The sequence below is a fragment of the Rattus norvegicus genome, chromosome 4 (genome assembly GCF_021556685.1).
Source record: "Rattus norvegicus strain SHRSP/BbbUtx chromosome 4, alternate assembly SHRSP_T2T, whole genome shotgun sequence".
Lineage (NCBI taxonomy): Eukaryota > Metazoa > Chordata > Mammalia > Rodentia > Muridae > Rattus > Rattus norvegicus.
The window spans coordinates 24,027,820-24,054,433 of record NC_141537.1 but is presented as its reverse complement, the minus strand read 5'-3'; positions in this window follow the sequence as shown (position 1 = coordinate 24,054,433).

The window sequence follows — 26,614 nt, the reverse complement described above, 5'->3', positions numbered from 1 at the left end:
GGATTTTCTGTAGGAAAACATATGAGTATTTTCTATTACTTGTTACTCACTAGTTTATACTATTTGTACAGTTCCACATAGAAAATGGTACTATGAAGTAAATTGAAAACTCTTGAAGTTAGAAACCCTAAGACTTACAATTCAGTCATTCTGTTTCAGTTTTAAATCATATATCTTTCAGCAATTTTTTTTCTTTTGGTGGGTTGATGACAATGTCTATAAAAGCAAGCTAGTGGCAGAATAAGTGTAAAGAGTATTAAAATTCTTTGATGAAAACTTGAAACTGATGCCTATAGTCATTTAGTTTTATTGCCTAAGTGAATTTCCATTTTTTTTTAATTCTTTACAATCTTTTTTTAAAGAACCAGTGGAAAATACCAACTTTGAAATCTCAGGATTCTCGTCCAGTAATTAAACTCATGATCTCCTCCTCAGTCCACAGCTTAATAACAAACATAACTCTTAAATTACATACTTATTCTCACTGTATGTTTCACTCGGGTACAGAAGAAAACAATCATGCTTCTGTCTCTGAAATATATTGATCATTTTTCACCACCAATAAAGTTCTCATATGTTAGCTATTGGCAACATTTCTAGCTTAAATTATCGTAGTTCAGTCTGCTTGAGATGAGGTACTAAAGTAAAATAGGCATGAACTTCTGGATGAAATTTCAAGGAAATTGCTTTAGCGTATGTGACTTAATTGAAAAGAATCAATTACAATGTTTTTGTCCCATTCTATTTTCTGTTGCCTAAAGCATGGATGATGGAAACTATAGCAGCCATCTTGGAACCATGATAATAGGGCTAAAAGAAATAAAAAGTCTTGGCCCCAACATTCTGAACCACTGTGGTGACACCAGCAGCTGCCAAGTCTGGGCTCCAGTTGTGAGGAAAATTGACTCTTTAATGTTTAGGCCATTTTAATCATCTTTCTGATATCAGTAAACTGATACTTTTAAGGAATAAAATGTGAGGAATAACACACGCAAATGATTCAAATATATAGTTCCTTTTTGTTTTAATTTAACTTTATTACATAACAGAAGCCAAAAGTTTTTGATATTTTGGTTATATTTTATCTCTGCTTTCTTTCAGCCAAAGTTTAATGCCAAATTGTTTTCTGAATTAACCTGTGCTTAGTATCTCAAATTAAATACAACTCCTTCTTTAAACTCCATTTCTTACTTTTGTCTTTGTAAGTACCATGGGTTGATTTTCTACTTAAAGAAAGGGAATAATCTGCATTTCTCATGTTATAGCTAGAGTATAAATGTCTCCATTAAATGTTTGTAAATAGTCCTGTAAATGAAAAAGATAAAAGAAAATTTTATTTAATTTAATCTGTCAATCTCATCTGTCCTTAATGCTGACTTCAGAAACAAGACAAATTTATATCAGATAAATCTTTTGATAGAGGTAATAATCCCTTAGATGAATAAGAAAATATTGAAAATATGCACACATGTACAAATACAAGTATATGTAATATTACTAAAAATAAATATTATCCTATCAACCACTAGTTTAGCATATTTCATCGGGAAGAAAAACTTGGCTATGTATATTTTAGGCACATTTAAAGTACATTATACCATGAACAACTATGGAGATAATTGATATAATTGATAATAAGACATAAATTTAATTTTGTTAAATTTTGTTTTGTAAGACCTGTTTATATTGGATATACTTGGAAGTTCTTGTTTGAAAGAATTTTCTCAATTTCACTGGCCTGAAATATTTCCTCCATGTTTTTCCAAGTTTCATAATTTCATATTTTAGATTTAAGTCATGAAATTAATTTGAGTTGTTTTCTTAAAAACTAGTGAGAGAGTTGTTTTCTTACAGCTACAGAGGTATATGTAGGTTAGATCAAACTTAATAGCACTTGCATGGTAAAACATTTGGAACAGTGTATTTGACAATTTATAGACATGAACTAGAAAAGTTAATAGCAGTCAATCAAGAAGTATATAAAACCCTATTGAAAAAACTGTCAGTGAGTCCAATAAGTCTTTCTGAAATGAATATAGACAAATGACAAAATAAATACTTGAAATATTGTTTAGAAATATTAATCATCAAAGAAATTCAGATCAGAGCTAAAAATTCCCATCATTTAATTATTGTAAAATGTTGTCAATATAAATGTGAAGACAACAAGAAGAGAAAGAGAACATTTGCATATTTTAGATAATGTGGAAATTAATGTCAATATGAAATTAATATGATGGCTATTTAACACTATTAGAATACACTTAACTAATATGATCTAACAACATCATTTCAACCTATCTGAATGAAATAAAATGGTCATATAAGAAAGTCTTGTATTCTTAAATGAAAGCCTTAGGAAAAAGTGGAAATGCAAATAAATTTACACTAAGCAATTCTGACCTAGTAGTCACCACTATCAATATCACTTATTGCTAGCAAAATTCTATTAGCCTACAGGTCTACATAATCTGTTATATTTGAAAATGGTTTTCATTTTCCATTTTACCTAATTTTTAATGATTAACTTTGAATCTCACATAATCAGCAACATGTTAAAAAACAGAATAAAACTGTAGTTTGTCTCTGTGAAAGTAGTACAGAGTTAAAAAAATCAGGGAAAGACAAGCACTTTTAATATAAAAGTCCTAAACTCAAATAATTATAAACTATTCATTACCCAAGTTTTTCAAATCCTTCTTTACATAACACAAATTATAGACACACCTGTATTCTCAGTTTTCAAAAGGAAAATATTACTCTGAGCTTTTGGAAGCGAAACCATAAGTGGTTTCATCTACCTAACCTAAAAACAGACTTCAGGAAGCAAAATTATAGAGTGTGAAAGTGTTTACAACTTCATTTCTCGCAATGAACATGCCAAATAGTGGCACTGTGATTGGAAAAACGCACCAACTATATTTAATATTTTCTGTATTAAATGAAAAATGACATGGAAATAAGCAATCATAGATACTGGTAATTTCCCACTATTTTCAAGTTTCATCAGTTTTTCTTTTCTTTATTGCCAATGGTTTTTAATGTTGAGTTCAAGTCTAAGGGATATTTTCTAATGTGTTTACTTAGCAGTTCAGGGTTATGTTATAAATTCAAAATAACAACTATTATCACAATCTCACAATGCTACTGAGTTCAGAGAAGTCTACATAATAGTTCCTCCATTTATCATACTCTTTTGTACCATTCTATTATGGTCAGAGAACAAGAATATTAATTCTTCTTTACTAGACACCCATGCATTGTGTTATATTGAGAATCTTTCTGTTTGAATGAATGATACACTTTTGGAGGCTGGGGCAGGAAGGGATACATTAAGAAGATTAGCAGAGAAAATTGTCCTATAAATTTATTTTAAAAATCACAGTCACAAGGTGTAGGAAGACATATACAAAAGGAGGTCAGATGAAGAGCAACGTTTTAGATAGTCCTTTGGGTATTACCTAATAATTTGATGTTCTGGATTCATAAGACAGTAACAAATAGAATAGCTTCTCAGTGGCAATCTGATTCAGAGCTTCTGTCATTCTGTCACATAGAAGAAACGTTAGGTACATTTTTGTTAAACATCCAGAAGATTTTCATGGTTGATCAATGATCATTCTATGTTAAAAACCAGCTTAAATCCTCCTTATATAAAATGGGACCATTTGGACCATTAACTGTGGTGCAAATGGAGTTCCCACTAGCAATGAGATATATCAGGCTGCACTGTATAGTAGTTAGACTTTCTCATGACCTGCATTCTCACATTACCTAAATCTTTTGTAGACTAAAGTTAGACATATAATATACTGGTCTAAAATGAAGGGTGATATGTAACAAAAGAGATTAGACAAATGAAATGCAAATGTCAAAGATGACAGAAGTCATTGTTTAGACAGCAGATCACATAGTAAGTGTGTTCTCTGGCATGTCCTGCTCAGCATTTGATGGTGAGTTATCTAGAAACTTACTGGAAGTGTGGGTGTACAGACATATGCACATATATAAATGTTTGTTTTATGCACATGTGGATGTATTCAATTTTGATTAAGTTATATTCTTAGAGGTAGTCCACAGTGTAATACCTACTCAAATAATTCAGTTTTGTTTGAAAATAGTGGCTTAGAATTAAGGCTTATTTATATGTCTTTAATTTACAAATTGGAAATTTATTTGAATTCCTGATCATCATTCTTAGTTTATCTTTGTATGTTTCTGGCAGTTGATCAAATAGGCTAGTGGATTAAGGTACTACCTTTCCACAGATGAAGTGGGAAATAACTGAATCTACAGTAATGAGAATAGGTTTTCAGATTAAAGATGATAGGAGACAGGGATTAAATCGAGCCTGTTCTGCTGTCAGTAAACAAGTTGCACTTCAGAGTTTTCTCTATTGGGAAACACCAAAGCATCTGCCAACTTCTCTGTGGTTAAGAAGAGGATTCAGGAAATACTGACAGACCATGAACTGTCTTTAGAAACAGTCCAAATGTGAGTGGCCAGGCACATGTTCACCACACTGGAGAAACATGTTAGAAACTAAACAAAGGACTCCATTACAAATCAGAACCGTTCAGTGATGTCACTAGAAATATTTGGGGATTGACTTCAACTCTTCAGTCTAAGGCTATTGATTGTTTTTTTTGTTTTTGTTTTTTTCACATGGTTTATAGAAGATAAAGATTGAACTCAGTGCCCGAAAGTCCTTCTTTTCTTACTATTTTTAGGTATTCTCCATCATTTTCCACAGATGCCCTATAACAAGGAACAGATACTCCATGTTTTCTTGACTATGGAAGAACTAGGCATGTGTGTTAACACCAAGGAAGCAGCAGGACTTCTCACACTTACAGTGACATCAAAACTTGACAATAGCTCCCCTTTCAGAAACGTGGCACTTGGAGTTAAAGTGGATTTATTTTAAGTAAACACATATGCTTTTATTGTGGTAATTATCAGACAAGACACCCAAAGGAGCAGGCCTAACAGCGTGGTTCCCTTGTTCAGGCTATTCAGAAATAAGGGACAAACAATTGTGGATAGCCCTGGTGCTATTTGTATTTTGATGCTAATTCAGCTTCCCCAAGAAGGGCTGCCTGGGTTGAGGAGGGAATCAAGTTACAAGGTGACTGCCTGTGAACATTCCCCAAGGAATAAAGATGTCTAGGAACCAAATCACTGGGAGATGAGTAGGCAGGATTTCCAGGGAGATGGAGAGGAGATGAAGAAAGAGAAGGGTTTTTGCTTTGGGATGGGGACAGCTGGAGGAAAAATGTAACCAACAAGAGACGCCCCCCAGCTTTAATGGTGGATCCACCAAAATTTGCCACCAGAGGATTTAATTTAGAATGGCTTACAAATTAGGATTCTAAACTAAGATTGTGTGGTGTTTTCCTTCACACAGCGACTCAACTGAGTTCCAGAGAAAGGTAGAGCAGCCATGAAATTTGGATGCATGGGTCTGGCATGGCAGTAACCTTCATCATGGGAACTTAGCAAGTCGGTTGAAGAGATTTCAGAGCAGCGGGTCAGAGAGAGAAGAGAACAGACCAGGCTCACTGGCCTGTTTGCCAGAGATAGTGAGGGATGGTGCATTTTTTTAATATTTTCCGCTACAAACAATTGTCAAAATCAATTCTCAAAAATTTATTTCAAGATGTTTTTGCTGTGTATCAGCTTTTTCCAGAATAATTGTCAAAAAAGTATTTACAGGAGAAAGCATGTTTCTCTTTAAACGGAGATATAACATAAAACCGATAGAAGAGCTACTTTGATATTCAGAAATACTTATAAAAAAATCTCTATATATGATAATATAACCTTGTCAGTTTTTGCCATGGTATTTTTCATAGCATCTTTTAACCAAAACAATATAAAATATTTGAGAGATTGTTCAGGAAAATATTGAAGAAGGGAGGGAGATAGGGGCAGAGAGATAAAAACACACAGACAGAAAGAGGTTAAAATTATGCTGAGTATTTTCATCTTTGGCAAAGAAAGCTCACATGACAGGGACAGATGTCAGAGTTGCAGAAAGGCCAGTTACAGAAAGACTCACACATACATCTCTCATTTCTAGAAACTAGCATGTTTTTGATAAATGCTAATTCTAGGTTTGGATTTTGCCTGATTCCTTGAGCATTAGGACTCTGTCCTCAGCAAATTAGAGAACATAGAGAAAATGAGAAGCAAGAGTATGCCAAGGAGTGTTTCTATAAAGAGGAATGGCCCTTGTTTCTCACACAAGGAGATGCTGAAGTAACTACCAATGTCTCAGTAAACAGTCCGCTGAAAATTGACTACAGTGTTTTCCCTGTACCATTACATTTCTGGAAAGTATTTTATTTGGAGTTTGACCTCAAGTCCAAAGAATATGCAGGCATAGAGTGTCCATGAAAACAGATGGGTGTAACAGAACATTTTCTTAGGATTCCAGTTCCCTACAAAGTAAATGTATGTCGTTCACCACACACATTCTATAAAAGTATGCCATGCTTTAGGCATTGGATAGCCAAAGGGTGTGCTCTTTCTAGGCAAAGACTATTTCTCTCTCACAAAGTTTCCCTTAGTTCATCTCAGGACATTGTTTAGGTAGGGTTGAAACCTGTGAGAATTACACCCTGCCCATAAGCATCACTTGAAGAACCATTTGTGAGATTTCTGCCTGTCTTTTTATATTTAGGAATAGACTCATTTTATAAACTACAATTTATAAAAATAAACATGCCGTGAATTTGAGAATGGCAGGAACATAGCAGAGTTTGGAGGATGCAAAGTAAAGGGGAAATGTAATTATATAGTAATATAGAAATAAACAAATAAGTAATAAAAGTATATCTGATCCCTGACCATAATTCTCTCTCCTAACAAAGCAGAGTGACATTAGCAGAGAAGGCCAGACAATTGCACTGCCTGAGGTGTGGGGAAATCTGTGTCATTTTTTGATAACAATGCCCTCCTGGACAGGCATCCATCTACATTGTTAACAGCTGGGTGAATGGTGACCACAAAGCAGAAAAAGCATGTCTAAATGAGAGGTTCAAGCAGGAGGATGTGAAATGAGCTCCCTGCTCTATTTAGGGTAATAAAAGTTACCTCATAAGTATATTAGCAGGGTGTACTTTTAAGCACTTGTCCTCAAAATGCCTAGGTGGAAAAGAAATTACAAATCATGTAATTTTCAAAGTTTATTCATTTCAATGTTTAAATTTCTGACCCTAATTTTTCCTTACTATATTAAGAAAGGGGATATAAGTAATTACAGTTGAAAGCTCTGTAGAGTCTGCTTTGGAACCACAAAATACAAGTATATTTTTAAAAATTGCCTCATTTTTTAATCTCTCGTTTTTCCTTGAGGTGCCATGGTTAAAGGAAAAGCAAAGTGATTTTTCTTTCCTCTCCAGTGATTTTCCACAGGCAACCACAAATGGAAAGGGATTTCATAAGCGTGTAGAACTTCTTAACCACAAAAGACTTTGCTTCTCAAAGAATAAGAAGAAAGCGTACACGTGCTGGCTGGTGTCTTTGACTAAAGATTCTTTTTCACAGCAATGTACACTCTACTACATTCAAGATAGTCAAGATTTTCCACTTGAGAGATGGAATCTCTTGGTTGCATTTATTTATTTATACATTTATTATTTATGTAAATATGTTCTTTATATACTTAAAAATTATGCTGTTTTGTCAATAAAAAGTAATTTTTATTTTACCTCTGTTTCCAACTTCCTTTATACAAATACTTGGTTTGTAATGATGCTTGCCCTTGATGTTTGCACAGGGCTTTGATGCCATACATGAATGAAACAGAAATTAGAAGAATATGTAGGCAAAATGGAATGAATGTTATATTGTGTCCTAATATTTGACAAGGCAATGATTCATTTATCTTGAGAACACTCAAACTGAGCACCATGTTTCCCAACAAATTGGAACATAAAATATTCAAAATAGTATGTTGATGTGGAAAAAGTAGTTCAATACCAGATTTTCTTTTAACTATAGTTGTGTGGAAAATAGGTTCATAAAACTATCACAGGATGTGAAGGGGTCTGTTGAAGTGATTTGAAAGCAGGAGATGAATCCTTGGCAATGAGGAAACAGTAAAGTGTTTCTGCTTGGAAAGCACAGACGGCAAACTTTGAGGAATGGAAGGAATAATAAAACTATAGAAGGACATTAAAGAAAAAGTCAGATGTTTTTCATTAAACATTTCTACTGTCAATTTCAAAATCTGTTTGGTATGGATAAAGATAGAAGAGACATGAACAATATAGGAGCTTAAAGAACAATTATATATGATTTAAGAAATCACTAATTGCAATATTTAACAAAGGATTAAAATTTTCAAGGTTTGTTTTGTTTGGTTGTGTTTATCTCAGTAAGGGAATTTGATGGTCAACATGAAGAAGGATGTGAATATGATGGTTCTCAATTGGACACATGATCCAAAGAAAGGAAAATACAGTTGTAGCAGAAGGAAAATGTAGAGGACCAACATATAGAAAACTTTTAAATGAATAGCATAGAAACGTGTGTTCTAAGATGAGAGGAATTTTATTTGGTCTTTGTAATACAGTTCCCCATATAAAATTCATTCTCATTCCACTCAACTATTTTTCACCATAAGATTTACTTTTATAAGTGTAACAAAGTCTATGTCTAAGACTGTCAATGAGAAACACAGATTCTCAAAGAATTGGTTACTGCATATGAGCTATTAAAATAATGATAATAATACTGAGTACTTATTATGTGCTGGCATTTATTTGTGAATCAAACCAAGAAAAGAAGGAAGCCACAATCAGCCATTGTTTACATAAAAGCTGAGACAAGATTTAATAAGGAAAGCTATCCAAGTTAAGGGTCTAATAAATTCAAACTGGTCATCTACTGTTGTAAATAGTTTTATCCAACTTTTCTCTGTAAATGCTTTGCTTGCCAAGTGTTGTAAATTTTTTAACTCATTTTCAATATAAAGGATCACCATTTTCAAGTCTCAAACAAGTTAATAGTGGAACGGAGAGAAAGAGAGAGAGAGAGAGAGAGAGAGAGAGAGAGAGAGAGAAAGTTGAAAAGTAGCAATAAAATCATTTCACTTCTTACAAACTTAATTAGCTTTATGAAGGCCTAGGTAATTTTTTATTTCTATCTTTTTTTATAAATTTGTTCTGTCTCTTTTAAAATATTTTATTGAAAATAGATGTTTCTCTAATTACATACATCTCTACCATAGTTTCTCCTCCCTCCACTCTTCCTATCCCCCAACCCTAATTCCCTTCTCCCCCAGATCCATACTTCTTTGTTTTCTGTTTCCTTTTCAGAAAACAGCAGGCCTTTGGAACTTGTGTTCTAAGTTCCTGAATATCTCTGTGAAAATCTTTCCTCTTTCACGCTAATGTATAATGACAGTGGAGCTTTTAATTAATCATGCCTAAGTAGATAATATACCTTCAAATTAGAAGTGATAACCCTTCTATTTGAAAGAAAAAGAAGACAAAAATTATAGATTTCAAAGTATAATTTTAAAGAACAGATAAAATAACATTGAGGTCAAATTCTTATAGAAATATTAGGGAGAAAGAGACATTGATAATGACATTATTTCTTATTTGTTGTTCTATTGTTATAATACGATATCATGACATGCAACTTATAAAAGAAAGAATGTAATTGGGAAGTATAATTTCAAAGGTTAAAGCCCATGACCAATTTTCTAGGAGAGCATGACCACAGGCAGGCAGGTATCTGCCTATTGGAGCTGTAGGTAAGAGCTTATCTTTTCATCTAAAAAAAAAAAACAGGCAGAAAGGTAGGCAATAACTAAAATGGTCACAGTCTTTGAAACTTCAAAGCTCCTCCCACTTCCAGCTAAGACACATCTATCAATCCTATTCAAAGACTTCTACCAACTCAGGACCAAGTATTTAAACATATGAGCCAGTGGGGGCATTCACACTCAAATCACAACATTCCCCTCCCTAGGAAGCATAGTCTTGTGGCAATATCATAAGGCAGAAGGCATTTAGTTCAATGTCAAAACTCTTCACAGTCTTCATCGTCTTTCACAGTCTCAATAGAGTCCTGAGTTTTGTTTGAGACTCAAAACAAACTTTTAATCGTTACTCTCTGTAAAAATCAAAAAGAAAATGCCATACTTCCAAGGTTCATGGTAAGAAGTATGAGTTACAGTTTCATAACAGAGGAAAGGAAGAATAATGAGAAAACATTGTAGCAGAACAAGACCAAAAAAAACTAAATACTATAGTTCTATCTGAGGTCTTTTTTTTTTTTTTTGGCCCCATCTTTATTAACTTGAGTATTTCTTATTTACATTTTGATTGTTATTCCCCTTCCCAGTTTCCGGGCCAACATCTCCCTAACCCGTCCACCTCCCCCTTCTATATGGGTGTTCCCCTCCCCATCCTTCCCCCATTACCACCCTCCCCCCAACAATCACCTTCACTGGGGGTTCAGTCTTGTCAGGACCAAGGGCTTTCCCTTCCACTGGTGCTCTTACTAGGCTATTCATTGCTACCTATGAGGTTGGAGTCCAGGGTCAGTCCATGTATAGTCTTTGGGTAGTGGCTTAGTCCCTGGAAGCTCTGGTTGTTGGTGTTGTTGTTCATATGGAGTCTCGAGCACCTTCAAGCTCTTCCAGTCCTTTCTCTGATTCCTTCAATGGGGGTCCCTTCTCAATTCAGTGGTTTGCTGCTGGCATTTGCCTATGTATTTGCTGTATTCTAGCTGTATCTCTCAGAAGAGATCTAGATTTGGTTCCTGTCAGCCTGCACTTCTTTGCTTTATCCATCTTATCTAATTGGGTGGCTGTATTAGTATGGGCCACATGTGGGGCAGGCTCTGAATGGGTGTTCCTTCTGCCTCTGTTCTAAACTTTGCCTCCCTATTCCCTGCCAAGTGTATTCTTGTTCCCCTTTTAAAGAAGGAGTGAAGCATTCACATTTTGGTCATCCTTCTTGAGTTTCATGTATTCTGTGCATCTAGGGTAATTCAAGCATTTGGGCTAATAGCCACTTATCAATGAGTGCATACCATGTATGTCTTTCTGTGATTGGGTTAGCTCACTCAGGATGATGTTTTCCAGTTCCAACCATTTGCCTACGAATTTCATAAAGTCGTTGTTTTTGATAGCTGAGTAATATTCCATTGTGTAGATGTACCACATTTTCTGTATCCATTCCTCTGTTGAAGGGCATCTGGGTTCTTTCCAGCTTCTGGCTATTATAAATAAGGCTGCAATGAACATAGTGGAGCATGTGTCTTTTTTATATGTTGGGGCATCTTTTGGGTATAAGCCCAAGAGAGGTATAGCTGGATCCTCAGGCAGTTCAATGTCCAATTTTCTGAGGAACCTCCAGACTGATTTCCAGAATGGTTGTACCAGTCTGCAATCCCACCAACAATGGAGGAGTGCTCCTCTTTCTCCACATCCTCGCCAGCATTTGCTGTCCCCTGAGTTTTTGATCTCTGCCATTCTCACCAGTGTGAGGTGAAATCTAAGGCTGTTTCGATTTGCATTTCCCTAATACTAAAGATGTTCAACATTTCTTTAGGTGTTTCTCAGCCATTTGACATTCCTCAGCTGTGAATTCTTTTTTAGATCTGAACCCCATTTTTTTAACATTCTTTTTTTTTTATTAACTTGAGTGTTTCTTATTTACATTTCGAGTGTTATTCCCTTTCCCGGTTTCTAGGCAAACATCCCCCTAATCCCTCCCCCTCCCCTTCTTTATGGGTGATCCCCTCCTCACCCTCCCCCCATTACTGCCCTCCCCCCAACAATCACGTTCACTGGGGGTTCAGTCTTAGCAGGACCAAGGGCTTCCTCTTCCACTGGTGATCGTACTAGAATATTCATTGCTACCTATGAGGTCAGAGTCCAGGGTCAGTCCATGTATAGTCTTTAGGTAGTGGCTTAGTCCATGGAAGCTCTGGTTGCTTGGCATTGTTGTGCATATGGGGTCTCGAGCCCCTTCAAGCTCTTCCAGTTCTTTCTCTGATTCCTTCAACAGGGGTCCCGTTCTCAGTTCAGTGGTTTGCTGCTGGCATTCGCCTCTGTATTTGCTGTATTCTGGCTGTGTCTCTCAGGAGCGATATACATCCGGCTTCTGTCGGCCTGCACTTCTTTGCTGCATTCATCTTGTCTAATTGGGTGGCTGTATATATATGGGCCACATGTGGGGAAGGCTCTGAATGGTGTTCCTTCTGTGTCTGTTTTAATCTTTGCCTCTCTATTCCCTGCCAAGGGTATTCTTGTTTCCCTTTTAAAGAAGGAGTGAAGCATTCACATTTTGATCATCTGTCTTGAGTTTCATTTGTTCTAGGCATCTAGGGTAATTCAAGCATTTGGGCTAATAGCCACTTATCAATGAGTGCATACCATGTATGTCTTTCTGTGATTGGGTTAGCTCACTCAGGATGATGTTTTCCAGTTCCAACCATTTGCCTACGAATTTCATAAAGTCGTTGTTTTTGATAGCTGAGTAATATTCCATTGTGTAGATGTACCACATTTTCTGTATCCATTCCTCTGTTGAAGGGCATCTGGGTTCTTTCCAGCTTCTGGCTATTATAAATAAGGCTGCAATGAACATAGTGGAGCATGTGTCTTTTTTATATGTTGGGGCATCTTTTGGGTATAAGCCCAAGAGAGGTATAGCTGGATCCTCAGGCAGTTCAATGTCCAATTTTCTGAGGAACCTCCAGACTGATTTCCAGAATGGTTGTACCAGTTTGCAATCCCACCAACAATGGAGGAGTGTTCCTCTTTCTCCACATCCTCGCCAGCATCTGTTGTCCCCTGAGTTTTTGATCTTAGCCATTCTCACTAGTGTGAGGTGAAATCTCATGAACCCCATTTTTAATAGGGTTATTTGTCTCCCTGCGGTCTAACTTCTTGAGTTCTTTGTATATTTTGGATATAAGCCCTCTATCAGTTGTAGGATCGATAAAGATCTTTTTCCAATCTGTTGGTTGTCATTTTGTCCTAACCACAGTGTCCTTTGCCTTACAGAAGCTTTGCAGTTTTTTGAGATCCCATTTGTCAATTCTTGTTCATAGAGCATAAGCCATTGGTGTTTTGTTCAGGAAATTTTCTCCAGTGCCCATGTGTTCGAGATGCTTCCCCACTTTTTCTTCTATTAGTTTGAGAGTATCTGATTTGATGTGGAGGTCCTTGATCCACTTGGACTTAAGCTTTGTAAAGGGTGATAAGCATGGATCAATCTGCATTCTTCCACATGCTTACCACCAGTTGAACCAGCACCATTTGCTGAAAATGCTGTCTTTTTTCCATTGGATGGTTTTGGCTCCTTTGTCAAAAATCAAATGACCATAGGTGTGTGGGTTCATTTCTGGGTCTTCAATTCTATTCCACTGGTCTATCTGTCTGTCTCTGTACCAATACCACGCAGTTTTTATCACTATTGCTCTGTAATACTGCTTGAGTTCAGGGATAGTGATTCCCCCAGAAGTCCTTATATTGTTGAGGATAGTTTTAGCTATCCTGGGCTTTTTGTTATTCCAGATGAATTTGGAAATTGTTCTGTCTAACTCTCTGAAGAACTGGGTTGGTATTTTGGTGGGGATTCCGTTGAATCTGTAGATCGCTTTTGGTAAAATGGCCATTTTTACTATGTTAATCCTGCCAATCCATGAGCATGGGAGATCTTTCCATCTTCTGAGGTCTTCTTCAATTTCTTTCTTCAGAGGCTTGAAGTTCTTATCATACAGATCTTTCACTTGCTTGGTTAAAGTCACACCGAGGTATTTTATATTATTTGGGATTATTATGAAGGGTGTCGTTTCCCCAATTTCTTTCTCGACTTGTTTCTCTTTTGTGTGGAGGAAGGCTATTGATTCATTTGAGTTAATTTTATTTACCAGACACTTTGCTGAAGGTTTTTATCAGGTTTAGTAGTTCTCTGGTGGAACTTTTGGGATCCCTTAAATATACTCTCAGATGCCTTCATTTCTGGCTTTGCCGGAAGCAAGACAACCTATTTTTTTTTTCTGATCAGGGTGACAATTTTATTTTTTCCCAAGGCTGAATTTATACCATAATAGGGATAACAGAGGGATGGGGAAGTGTGAAACATTTACACAGGTCAAGGACACAGTGTTCCTGTGGTCAGCTGATGTCAGTGGATGGCAAGACCACCTCTTACTTGGAATATTTCCACTCCCTCTCTGTAGCTCTCAGTTGTAAGTATCCCATGGCCTTGGCATCTTTAAAATTTTAAGGTTTGTGATGTAATGCAACTTCAAGCAATGGGCTTTCTGTGTCTCCATATAGAGACTCCACTTCTGTATATCTGGCTTCTGTGGCTTTCCTTAACTGAATATTCCATAAATGCTTAGTCTAATTCAGAACTTCATGTCCCAAGCTGCAAAGCTCAGATGCCTACTTGCTTTGTAAAAATTTCCTCTGAGATTGAAACATTCCATCCTGCAGGAAGCTCCTTAAACCGGAGGGAAAATAGCCTAAATAGAAGATTTAGGATGTCCCTGAAATTGACCAGATTCATTTGGTTCTTCAGTGAGAAAGCATTTAGAGTCCTCCTCTGATTTAAAAAATTCTGAGGTGCAAATAATGTCTCTCAGATGAGTAGGGCTGCCAAAACACTCACAGATGCCAAGCTACAAAGAGTCTGGGACCAGACTAGACCAGCTTCCTGAAAGAAGCAGAAACGTCACCTTGCCTTAAAGAACTGAGAAAGGATACTCTCTAATCTGTTGAGTTGCCTGGAGGATATGCAGTATACACAATGACCCTAGCTTTTGTGATCTGTGTTAAGGTGTGTTTTAGAGGTATAAGTGGTTTTTTGAGTCATTTCTGCACTTGTATGTAGCCCCTTGTGTGTGTGTGTATATATATATATATATATATATATATATATATATATATATATATATAGAGAGAGAGAGAGAGAGAGAGACATAGCTGCATATATCTGTACATAATCCCAGTAAAACTCATGAATCATCAAGTTTGACTCTACTGTAACTGTACTTTCCATCTCGGGCTCCCTCTCCAAAGTGAGTACACACGCCTGTTGTGCCTCCCAGAGAAAGCTATGGCAGACCTTCCAAGAAGGTCTACTGTCACCTGCAGTTTTGATCTTAGCCATTCTGATTCGTGTAAGGTAGACTCTAAGGGTCATTTTGAGTTGTATTTCCACAATGACTAAGGATGTTGAACATTATTTTTAGGTGCATTTTGACCATTTGAGATTCCTCACTTGAGAATTCTGTTTAGCTCTGTACCTCACTTTTTAATTAGGTTATTTGGTTTTCTGGAGTCTAACTTCTTGAGTTCTTTGTACATTTTGGATATTAGCCCTCTACAGAATGTCAAGTTAGTGAAGAAGTTTCCCTATCTGTAGATTGCCATTTTGTCCAATTGACAGTGTCCCTTTTCCTATAGAGCTTTTCTGACTCATGAGGTACCATTGTCAATTGTCGACATTAGAGCCTGAGCCACTGGTGTTCTGTTCAGGAAAATTTCCCCATGTGACAATGCTTTCTAGACTATTGCCCACCTTGGCTTGTGAGAATCAAATTGAGTATTTTGCACCAATAATCACAAGTGAAATTGGTCTGAAGTTCTCTTTTCCTGTTGGATCTTTGTGTGGTTTACATACCAAAAAACTCTGGCTTCATAAAATTAATTAGATAGTGTTGCTTCCATTTCTGTACTGTGAAAAAGTTTGAGGAATGTTGGTATTGGGTCTTCTTTGAAGACCTGGTAGAATTTTGCACTAAAACTACCCAGCCTTAGGCTTTTCTTAGTTGGAAGGGTTTTTTTGTTGTTTGTTTGTTTGTTTTGTTTTGTTTTGTTTTTTCTTTTTTTCGGAGCTGGGGACCGAACCCAGGGCCTCGTGCTTGCTAGGCAAGCGCTCTACCACTGAGCTAAATCCCCAGCCCCTGGAAGATTTTTTTGATGTTTCTAATTCCTTAGTGGTTGTTTAGATAGTTTACTTGCTCTTGATTTAATTTTGGTACATTGTATCTGTCTAAACAGTCATCCATTTCATCTAGATTTTCCAGTTTTGTTGAGTATATAGGTTTTTGTAGTAAGATCTGACATTTTCTTGAGTTTGCTTAGTTTCTCTTGTTATGTCTCCCTTTCCATTTCTTATTTTGTTACTGTGGATACTGTCTCTGTGTCCTTCAGTCAGTTGGCTAGAGGTTTATCTATCTTTTTGATTTTCTTAAAGAATCAGTTCTTGATTTTGTTAATTTTTATATCATTTCTTTGTTTCTGATTGATTAATTTCAACCCTGAGGTTGAATATTTCCTGCCATCTACTCTTCTTGGGTGTGCTTTTTTTGTTTGTTTGTTTGTTTTAGAGTTTGCAGTTGTTCTGGTAAGTTACTACCATAAAATTTCTTCAATTTCTTCAAGATGGTTCATAATGCTATGAACATTTAACTTAGCACTGCTTTCTTTGTGTCCCATAAGTTTGGGTTTGCTGTGTCTTCATTTTCAAAGTCTTTAATTTCTTTCTTTATATCTTCCCTGACCAAGAAATCATTGAGTAGGGAGATAATCAGTTTCCATAAGTATTTCTGTTGTTTTTGAAGACCAGTCTTGTCAGTGGTTATCTGATAGGATGCATGCGATTATTTCAGTCCTCTTTTATCTGTTGAGGACTCTTTTATGACTGGTTATATGGTAAACTTTGGAGAGGGTTCTATGAGTTGTTGAGATAAAAGGCATTTTTTTTGTTTTAGGATGAAATATTCTGTATATACCTGTTAAATCCATTTGGTTCAAAACTTTTATTATGTGTCTATTTTATTTTCAATGACCTGCCAATTGGTGAAAGTGGAGTGTTGAAGACTCCCACAATTGTTTTGTGAAGTTCAATGTGTGTTTTAAACTTTAGTCAAGTTTTTTATGAATTTGGGTGCCCTAGCATTTTGGGCATAGGTGTTCAGAATTGAGAGTTCATCTTGGTGGATTTTTCCTTTGATGAATATGAAGTGTCCTTCACCATCTCTTTTGATAACTTTTGAGTTAATGTCTATTTTATTGGATATTAAAATGTCTTCTTTCTTGGGACCATTTGCTTGGAAAACTTTTTTCCTATCTTTTACTCTAAAATAATGTCTGTCTTTGTCACTGAGTTGTTTTTCCTGGATGTAGTAAAATGCTAACTTCTGTTTACATATCCAGTTTCTTAGTCTAGCTCTTTTTATTGGGAAAATGAGCCCATTGATGTTGAGGAATATTAATGATCGGTGATTATTGGTCTGTTATTTTTGTTGTCAGAGGTGGTTGTAGTAGTAGTAGTAGTAGTAGTACTAGTTGTGTGTGTGTGTGTGTGTGTGTGTATGTGTGTGTGTGTGTGTATGTACTTCTCTTCTTTTGGGTTTGTTGTAACATGATTAATTTATTGTGTTTTCTTAGATTTAGATAACCTCCTTGTGTTGGAGTTTTCCTTCTAGTATCCTCTATATTTCTGGATTGGCATATATATATATATATATATATATATATATATATAATTTTAATTTGGTTTTGTCATTGAATATCTCAGTTTCTACATCTATGGTTGTTTCACAGTTTTTACTGTTGTGAACAGACACCATAACCAAAAAAAAAAAAAATTCTTATAAAGGACACATTTAATTGGGGCTGGTTTATAAGTTCAGCGTTTCAGTCCATCATCATCAAGGCAGGGCAGCATCTAGCCTGGCATGATGCAGGCAGAGCTGAGAGTTCTATGTCTTCATCTGAAGCCTGCTAGTAGAAGACTGGCTTCCAGACAGCTAGAAGTAAGGTCTTAAAGCCAATGTCCACAGTGGCATATCTGCTCCAACAAGGCCCCACATGCTCCAAAAAGGTCACACCTCCAAATAGTGCCACTTCGTGGGCCAGTCATATACAGACCACCACACTCTACTCCCTAGCTCCCATAGGCTTGTCCAAACATATGATTCTATCGGGGCCATACCTAAAAATAGCATAATGCAAAAATACATTTAGTCCAACTTCAAAAGTCTCCATAGTCTGTAGCAGTCTCAAGAATGCTATGAGTCAAAAGTTCAAAGTCTCTTCTGAGATTCATCCAATCACTTAACTGCAATCCCCAAGGTAAGACAGCAAAATGGCTGGGCAAACTCCAAACTTTGCATCACCATGTCTATTGTCAACCCAGTCTTCAAATCTCCAACTTTTTTTTTTTTATCTATGCTGACTGTAAGAAACTTCTTCCTCCTGGTCTTGTTCCATATCCTATTAACAGCCTTCCTCAGCAGATAGACCACAGCTCTGGCATCATGAACATGTTAGGGTCTCCAAAGGAAGTTCAATGCTACAGCTTTTTATTTCAATGTATAGGGTCGACATATGTTCTCCTCAGATCCACCAAAGGGTTGATGTCACTTCTCCAGCTCTTCCTTCTGTAGCATTCTAAGCTCAGGTTGATCCATTCCACTGCTGCTACTGTTCTTGGTGATCATTTCATGCTACTGGCATTTCTAATATACTGGGGTTTTCCATTGCAACTAGGCTTCACCAATAGCTTCTCACAGGCTCTCTTTATGGTGCTAAGCCTCTACTCCTTTGCATAACCCCTTCAGTCCTTGGCAATCAACTGAAACTGAGGCTGTACCTTCACCAATGGTCTCCATGGTTTCTCACAGTACAGAGCCTCTGCTGCTCTTCACGGCTCCATTCCTGTTTTCAAAATCAGTACTACCTGGGTGACTCTTACACATTACAAAGTAGAGCTGCAACACAAGGTACAACCTTGGCTGTCTCTGGAACTCAGCTTCTTTGTGCTCTCTGAAAACACTTCCCAGAAGATTTCACCTCAGTGATGCTTGGCTCTTTTTATTCACCGCTAATTTCTTTTTTTTTTATCATCTTTATTAGCTTGAGTATTTCTTATTTACATTTTGATTGTTATTCCCCTTCCCAGTTTCTTGGGCAACATCACCCTAAACCCTCCCCCTCCCCTTCTATATTGGTGTTCCCCTCCCCATCCTTCCCCCACTACCACCCTCCCCCCAACAATCACCTTCACTGGGGGTTCAGTCTTGGCAGGACCAAGGGCTTCCCCTTCCACTGGTGCTCTTACTAGGCTATTCATTGCTACCTCTGAGGTTGGAGCCCAGGGTCAGTCCATGTAGAGTCTTTGGGTAGTGGCTTAGTCCCTGGAAGCTCTGGTTGGTTGGCATTGTTGTTCATATGGGGTCTCGAGCCCCTTCAAGCTCTTCCAGTCCATCATCATCAAAGTGGGAGCAGGGCAGCATCTAGGCAGGCATGATGCAGGCAGAGCTGAGAGTTCTATGCTTTCATCTGAAGCCTGATAGTGAAAGACTGACTTCCAGACAGCTAGAAATAGGGTCTTAAAGCCCATCCCCACAGTAGCACACTTATTTCAACAAGGCAATACCTGCTCCAAAAAGGTAACACCTCCAAATAGTGCCACTCCCTGGACCATGTATGTACAAACCCTCACAATAGTGATTGAGAGTTTTGCTGGCTATATAGCCTGGAGTGGCGTTTGTGATCTCTTGGGGTGTGCATGACCTCTGTCTAGGATCCTCTGCATTTTAGATTCTCTGTTGAGAACTCGGGTCTAATTCTGATAGGTCTGCCTTTATATGTTATCCCTCCTTTTTCTCTCACCACTTTTAATATTCTTTGTTTGTTCTGTGCATTTAGTTTTATGATTATTATGTGATGGGAGGTTTTTTTTCTGATCAAATCTATTTGTTCATTTGTAGGCTTCCTTTATGTTTATAGTCATCTCTTTCTTTAGGTTAGGGATGTTCTTGCCTATTAATTTGTTGTAGACATCTTCTGGCTTTTTGAACCATGAAACTTTTCTCTCTTCTAATCCTGTTTCATTAGGTTCGGCATTTTCATTGTGTCATGAATTTCCTGTATATTTTCTGTTAGGAGCTTTTTCCACTTTATATTTTCTTTGACTTTTGTATTAATATCTCCTGTAGTATCTTTTATGCTGGGGATTTTCTATTCTGTTGGTGCTTGCATTTGTAGCTCCTGATCTTTTCCTTAAGTTTTCCATTTTCAGGGTTGCCTCTATTTTTGTTTTCGTTATTGTTTCTACTTCCTCTTTTCAGTCTAGACTGCTTTGTTCAACTCCTTCACCAGTTTGATTGTGTTTTCCTTTATTTCTTTAAGGAATTAGTTTCTTCTTTAAGGGTTTCAGCTTGTTTGCCTGTGTTTTTCTGTATTTCTTTTGGTGAGTTATTTATATCTTCTTTAAAGGTCTCTGTTAACTTCATGATTAGCATCATGCTTTCCAGGGGGCTGTTAGAGTATTAAGGGTTTGTTGTATCGGAGAACTGGGTTCTGATGGTGCCAAAACAAATTGGGTTCTATAGCTTATGTTCTTGTGCTTGCCTCTAGCCATCTGGTTATATCTATTGCTAACTGTCCTACGAATCTCTAGAACCTGCCTCCTTAAAGGCAAGTAGATCTCTGTAACATGGGTTAGTGAAGGCCTCCTGGGAGGCAGATAGTGTTGTCTCTGGTTAGGGACTTCCTGTGTCCCTGGTTTTAGCATCCATTTTGTGACCTGGATATGACAGACATTTTGGGAGACAGGCAGGCTATGTTCTTGGTTATGGTAGGCCACCTAGGATACAGGAATACTGTGGGTTATGAGAGAGGAGTGGGAACACTGATATGCCCAAGGAAACGTACAAACCAGGAGAGAGATGGTTGTCATACATAGGTGAGGGTTTCCTTGTCTGCTGAGCTCTGTGGGGGTCTCAGCTGGAGTGGTTATTTAGTTGGGGGGTCTCACTTGTGTTCCTGGTTATGGCAGACCACCTGAGAGACAGGGAGACTGTGGGATGTATTGGCATTTTTGTTACTGTTAGTGCTTATAAAACAGTGATGCTCCCTATAACTATCTACATTCTTGGTCAAAAAATGAGGATAAAAGGAAATGTTTTTACAATCTCTTTGGAAAACATAGTTTTGCTACCTCTGGCAAACTGTGCTTTCTAAACTACATGACTACTAATTTTCTATACAAGTCTTTGTTTCTAAGACAAAGCACTCCATGGGAACAATACAGTGGCCATACTGTTAGTGTTGAGCCTTTAATAGCCAATGTGTAGCAAAGGCTTACACCTTATGTTAGGTTTTGTTACATGTTATACCAGATAATGTAAAGTTTAGATTAAGTTCTTTGAAATGAAATTTAGATTCTCCTCTATTTATGGAGCAAAGGCCTGCTATATTATGTTAAAAAGGAACAAATTAAGCTTAGTTTTTAGTGTAATTGGTGTTCAAGTTTGGGGTTTCTGTTTTTATTCTCAATTCCTTACTTTGTCAAATAATATAGGTCTTTTCTCACATTAATTAAAATGTTTCACCTTCTATAGTCTTTTGAATAGAAATTTCTAAATATACACACAAGTGTGGCAATTACATCTATAATTATACATATGATATATACATATATAGATACACGCACATATATAAAATGGCTATACACTGGAAGATATTTTAACAAAATTTTAAACACTTAATTTCACACATAATGTGATGTAATGTTAAACAGCCATGCAATGTTTGATTTACACTTGGAAATTTTGGCTATGGTTGTGTTGTTTATTCTCTGCTGTTTTTGAACTGTTTTTCATTTACAATTAATTACTTTAAAAATTTGCATGTGTGAGTGCTTTGCCTATACGTATGTATGTGGATCTCATGTATGTCTGGTGTCCACAAAAGCCTTAAGAGCATTAGATTTCCTGGAACTGATGTCACAAAACATTGTGAACTACCTGTTGTAAGTGCTTCTATTGTGTGTGGGCTTTTGCAGGATCAGGTGTTCTTAATATCTGAGATATATTTGCAGCACTACAGTGCCTTTCTTTTAATTTTCTAACATAGAAGAGTAGAAAATACCAAAACCCCTTGTGTAATTTAATTAGAACCTATAAAATTATATGGGAACTTAAGTAAACAAAATATAAAATATAATTATTAGCTCAATAAAGAAAAAACACATTACGCATACTTCAGAGTTATATAGATCTCTAAGGGTTATTTTAGTATTTTCTCTCCTACGATCACTAGATTTTTTTTTATATATATTAAGAAGTAAGCTAGTATGGTTTCCACTAAGGTATATCTAAACATAATATCAGTTTTTCAGTATAGTTTGATTTACATCATTTATTCTCTTAAGTACTGATTGAAAAATGTTAACTCACAACAGATTTTGTGATATTGTAATGTTTTTTTATTCTTATTTCTGTGCTTAAACTGACTGACCACTAACTAGTTCTTGACAAAAAAGTAAAGTGACTAATCTACTCCCTGCCCCAAAAATGAAATACAAGTTCATGCATTTTTATATTTTCCACATACTTTTGAGATTAGTGATAGCTGATTCTTATGATGTTTACTGTAATGGAGTGTTTCTAGCTAGGTAGTTATAAATAAAGCCTCCTTTATATCATTAACCTGATACACTTTTGCAAGTGAGCAAAGTGAATTTTAATTTATATCCTATGATTCACAGCATTCCATCATAAGTTATTTAATGATACTTTCAAAATGTTATATTTAACGTTTTGCCAACATTTCTAATTTATAATCTCATCGGTTGTGTCTGCCAATTTCTGTTTCTCAACACATTGACAATATAATCAGATATTTAAAGCTTAGCAATCGGATTTAGTGTGAAACATTCTAAAATTTTTATTTGCATTCCTATCATTTATGTAGTAAAAGCATTTCTTCATATATTTATCATTTGTCTGCCTCCAGTTTTTTTAAGAATTCTTTGTTCCAAAATATTTTTCCTTTATTTTATCAATAATTTGATTAGTGTGTGTGTGTGTGTGTGTGCATATGTTGTGTATGTGTGTATATTGTTGCTGTGGTGGTGGTGGTGGTGGTACTGCGTGTGTGTGGTATGTGTGTATGTGTGTGATGATTAGAAATTATCTGTGCCTTTAGTCATTAACATGTATCATACTATCTTGTTTCATTCTTTAATTCTTAGGTATATCCACATAAATTTAGCAGTAGATTAAAGAAAGTTTAAATTTTAATGCAACAAATACCACCTACAATTTCCACTGTTTATTTAAAGGAATCAATTTGACTTTGTGTAGTCCAAAAATTACTTACCTATCTTGTGAAGATATATTGTCTCATATTTTAGAAAAGCTGTAAAGCTTGGCTCTCCTCATTTTCCATGCAAGCCATCTGTAACTGATTTGTTTTCTTATGCTATTAGAAATGTGTTCTAAACAGTAATTTTCCGTAAGCACATCCAAGTTTTTCCAAAACGGTTTTGGAACACAGACTTCCTTCCTTGCTGATAGGCTGCATCCCCCTGTCATGTATGAAAGACTCATCCAGCAATACAGGCCTTTCTGCATTAGCAGTGTCAAACCTACATCACAGACTGGTGGAGTGTAAAGTTTTACTGATACACATTCAAAATATTTTGAAATACTCAGTTTAAAGTGTTTCTATGTGTTCTAATGTATTTCTCAATTTTAGTGTTATGAACTTTTGTATCTTTCATAATTGCAGAGATTAACTATACTGCTACAAAGAACTTTTTCATTAGTCCTTGAATTATTAATATTCAAGTATGGTAGCAATACATTATTGATGGCTTATTCTTTAATAATTAACTGTGTAGTACCCCATCATTTAAAATAGACTTTTACTTTAAAGAATATGAAATGAATAAACTATATCAGCATTCTTCTGCCTGCTGCTTGCATGTTCTACTACATCTTTCAAATTTTACAATCAACTTTTCTTTCTTTATTCTTTTTTCCTTCCTTCTTCCTTTTTTTTTTTTTTTTTACCCTCCAGATTTTATTCCCCTCCCGGTCCACCCTCTGACTGTATCACATCATATACTTCCTCCCTGCACACACCCACCCCTGTCTCCATGAAAATGTCCCCACCTTATCCACACCACCAGACCTCTAAATTTTCTGGGGCCTCCAGTCTCTTGAGGGTTAAGTACATCTTCTCTGACTGAAAGCAGACCTGGCAGTCCTCTAGTGTATATGTGTTAGGGACCTCATACAGCTGGTGTATGTTGCCTGGTTGGTGATCCAGTGTCTGAGAGATATCAGGGGTCTAGGTTAATTGAGACTGCTAGTCCTTTTACAGGGTCACCCTCCTCCTCAGGTTCTTCCAGCCTTTCTTTAATTCGACCACGGGGATCAGCAGCTTCTGTTCATTGGTTTGGTGCAAATATCTGCATCTGACTCTTTCAGCTGCTTGATGAGTCTTTCAGGAGGCATTCGTGATAGATCCCTTTTTGTTAACACTCCATAGCCTCAGTAATAGTATCAAGTCCCTTTGAATTGGATCCCACTTTGGGCCTGTTGCTGTACCTTTTTTCCTCAGGCTCATCTCCATTTCCATCTCTGCAGTTCTTTCAGATCTGAACAATTCTGGGTCAGAGTTTTTGATTGTGGGATAGCAACCCCATCCCTCACTTGATGCCCTGTCTTTCTGTGGGATGATGTCACAGGTGAGGCAGGTACAAGATTGAATGAGGCCATTCATTGGAAAAGAAGGAAGGATGGGCGGGAGAAAAGTTTGGAGCCAGGAACAGAAGGGAAGAAGAGACAGCAGAGAGTAACCGTGGGAGAACATGGAAGCTAACGTTAAGATTCCACGCTGTACCTTTACAGGTTGTTATGAATATTCTTAAGGGATAGATGTGTACAGGGCTTTGTATGTTTAGGTGGATAATTATATCTTATTAATTGGATCAGAAGTTACTGTGTTGTGTGTTCTTTCATGTGCAGATTTAAGTGTTAAGAGAGTGTGCGGAGGCTAGTGTGGGCCGCCGTGGAGTTGGGATGTGTGTTTCTCACATGGAAACTCCCTCGGGAACTAGATGGGTGGAGAGATTGTTGCCAGGCTCAGAGAGAAGCCTTTGGTAGTGTGACGTGGGGTGGAACGGAGTGGGTGAGACGCTTTGCTGACTTAGATTAAGATATCTATGAGATAACTTGGGGCAATGTGGTGCCGGACCTAGAGCGGTAAAAAGACTTTTATTTTTTATAATTTTACAACAACATCTTTCTGCTGCAAGTGGGCTCTACAAGTTCCCTCTCCCCACTATGTAGGGCATTCATCTAAAGTCCATCGTTGAGTCCTGAGAGTCTGTCACCTCCCAGGTCTCTGGTACATTCTGGAGGGTCCTCCCAACCTCTTACCTCCTGAGGTTGCCTGTTTCCATTCTTTTTGCTGGCCCTAAGGGCTTCAGTCCTTTTACCCCACCCAATATCAAATCATGTTCCCCTACTATCATCCCATTTTTATCTGAAGTCCCTCCCTCCCTCCCTTCCCACTTGTGATTGTTTTCTTCTCCCTCCCAAGTGGGATTGAGGTGTTCCTCAGCTTGTTGACCTTATTGAGTTCTGTGAACTGTATCTTGGGTATTCTGAAAAAAATTTTTTTGTTAATATCCACTTATACTGAGAACATATTGTGCATGTCCTCTTGGGTCTGAGTTATCTCACTTAGGATGATATTTTCTAGTTCCATCCATTTGCCTGAAAAGCTCAGAATGTCCTCACTCTTAATAGCTGAATAGTATTCCATTGTGTAAATGAACCACATTTTCTGTATCCATTCTTCTGTAGTTGGGCATCTGTGTTGTTTCCAGCTTCTGACTATTACAAATATGACTTCTAAGAATATAGTGGAACATGTGCTCCTGTGGCATGTATTTCTCCTCTGGGTGTATTTCCAAAAGTGGTATTTCTGGGTCTTTAGGTAGGTCTATTTCCAATTTTCTGAGGAACCTCCAAATTGATTTCCAGGGTAGTTGTACCAGTTTGCAATCCCAACAGGAATGGAGGAGTGCTCCTCTTTCTCCACATCCTAGTCAACTTGTGTGGTCACCTGATGTTGGATCTTAGTCATTCTCACTGATGTAAGGTGGAATCTCAGTGTTGTTTTGATTTGCAATTTTCTGATCACTAAGGACTTTGTACATTTCTTTAGGTGCTTCTCAGCCATCCGAGATACGTCTGTTGTGAATTCTCTGTTTGGTTCTATATTCCATTTTTTGATTGTGTTGTTTGGTTTTTGGTGGTTAGCTTCTTGAGTTCTCTTTACTATTTTGGATATTAGCCTTCTTTTGGATGTGAGGTTAGTGCAGATTTTTTCCCAGTCTGTAGAATGCTGGTTTGTCTTATTGGCTTTGTCCTTGGCCTTACAGAAGCTTTCCAGTTTTGTGAGGTTCCTTTTATCAATTCTTGATCTTAGAGCATGAACCATTATAGTACTATTTAGAAATTTTCCCCTGTGCCAATGAGTTTAAAGTTATTTCCCACTTTCACATCTATTATATTGATTATATCTAGTTTTATGTTGAGGTACTTGATACATTTGGACTTGAACTTTGTGCATGGTGACAAATATGGGTCATTTTTCTATATACAGATAACCAGTTTGACCAGCACCATTTATTGAAGATGCTTTCTCTTTTTCAATTGTATATTTTTGGCTTCTCTGACCAAGATCAAGTGTAAGTATGTGGTTTTATTCTTAATGTGTAATGTGTCCTTTTTATTGTTTCCTAGCTGGAGCTTT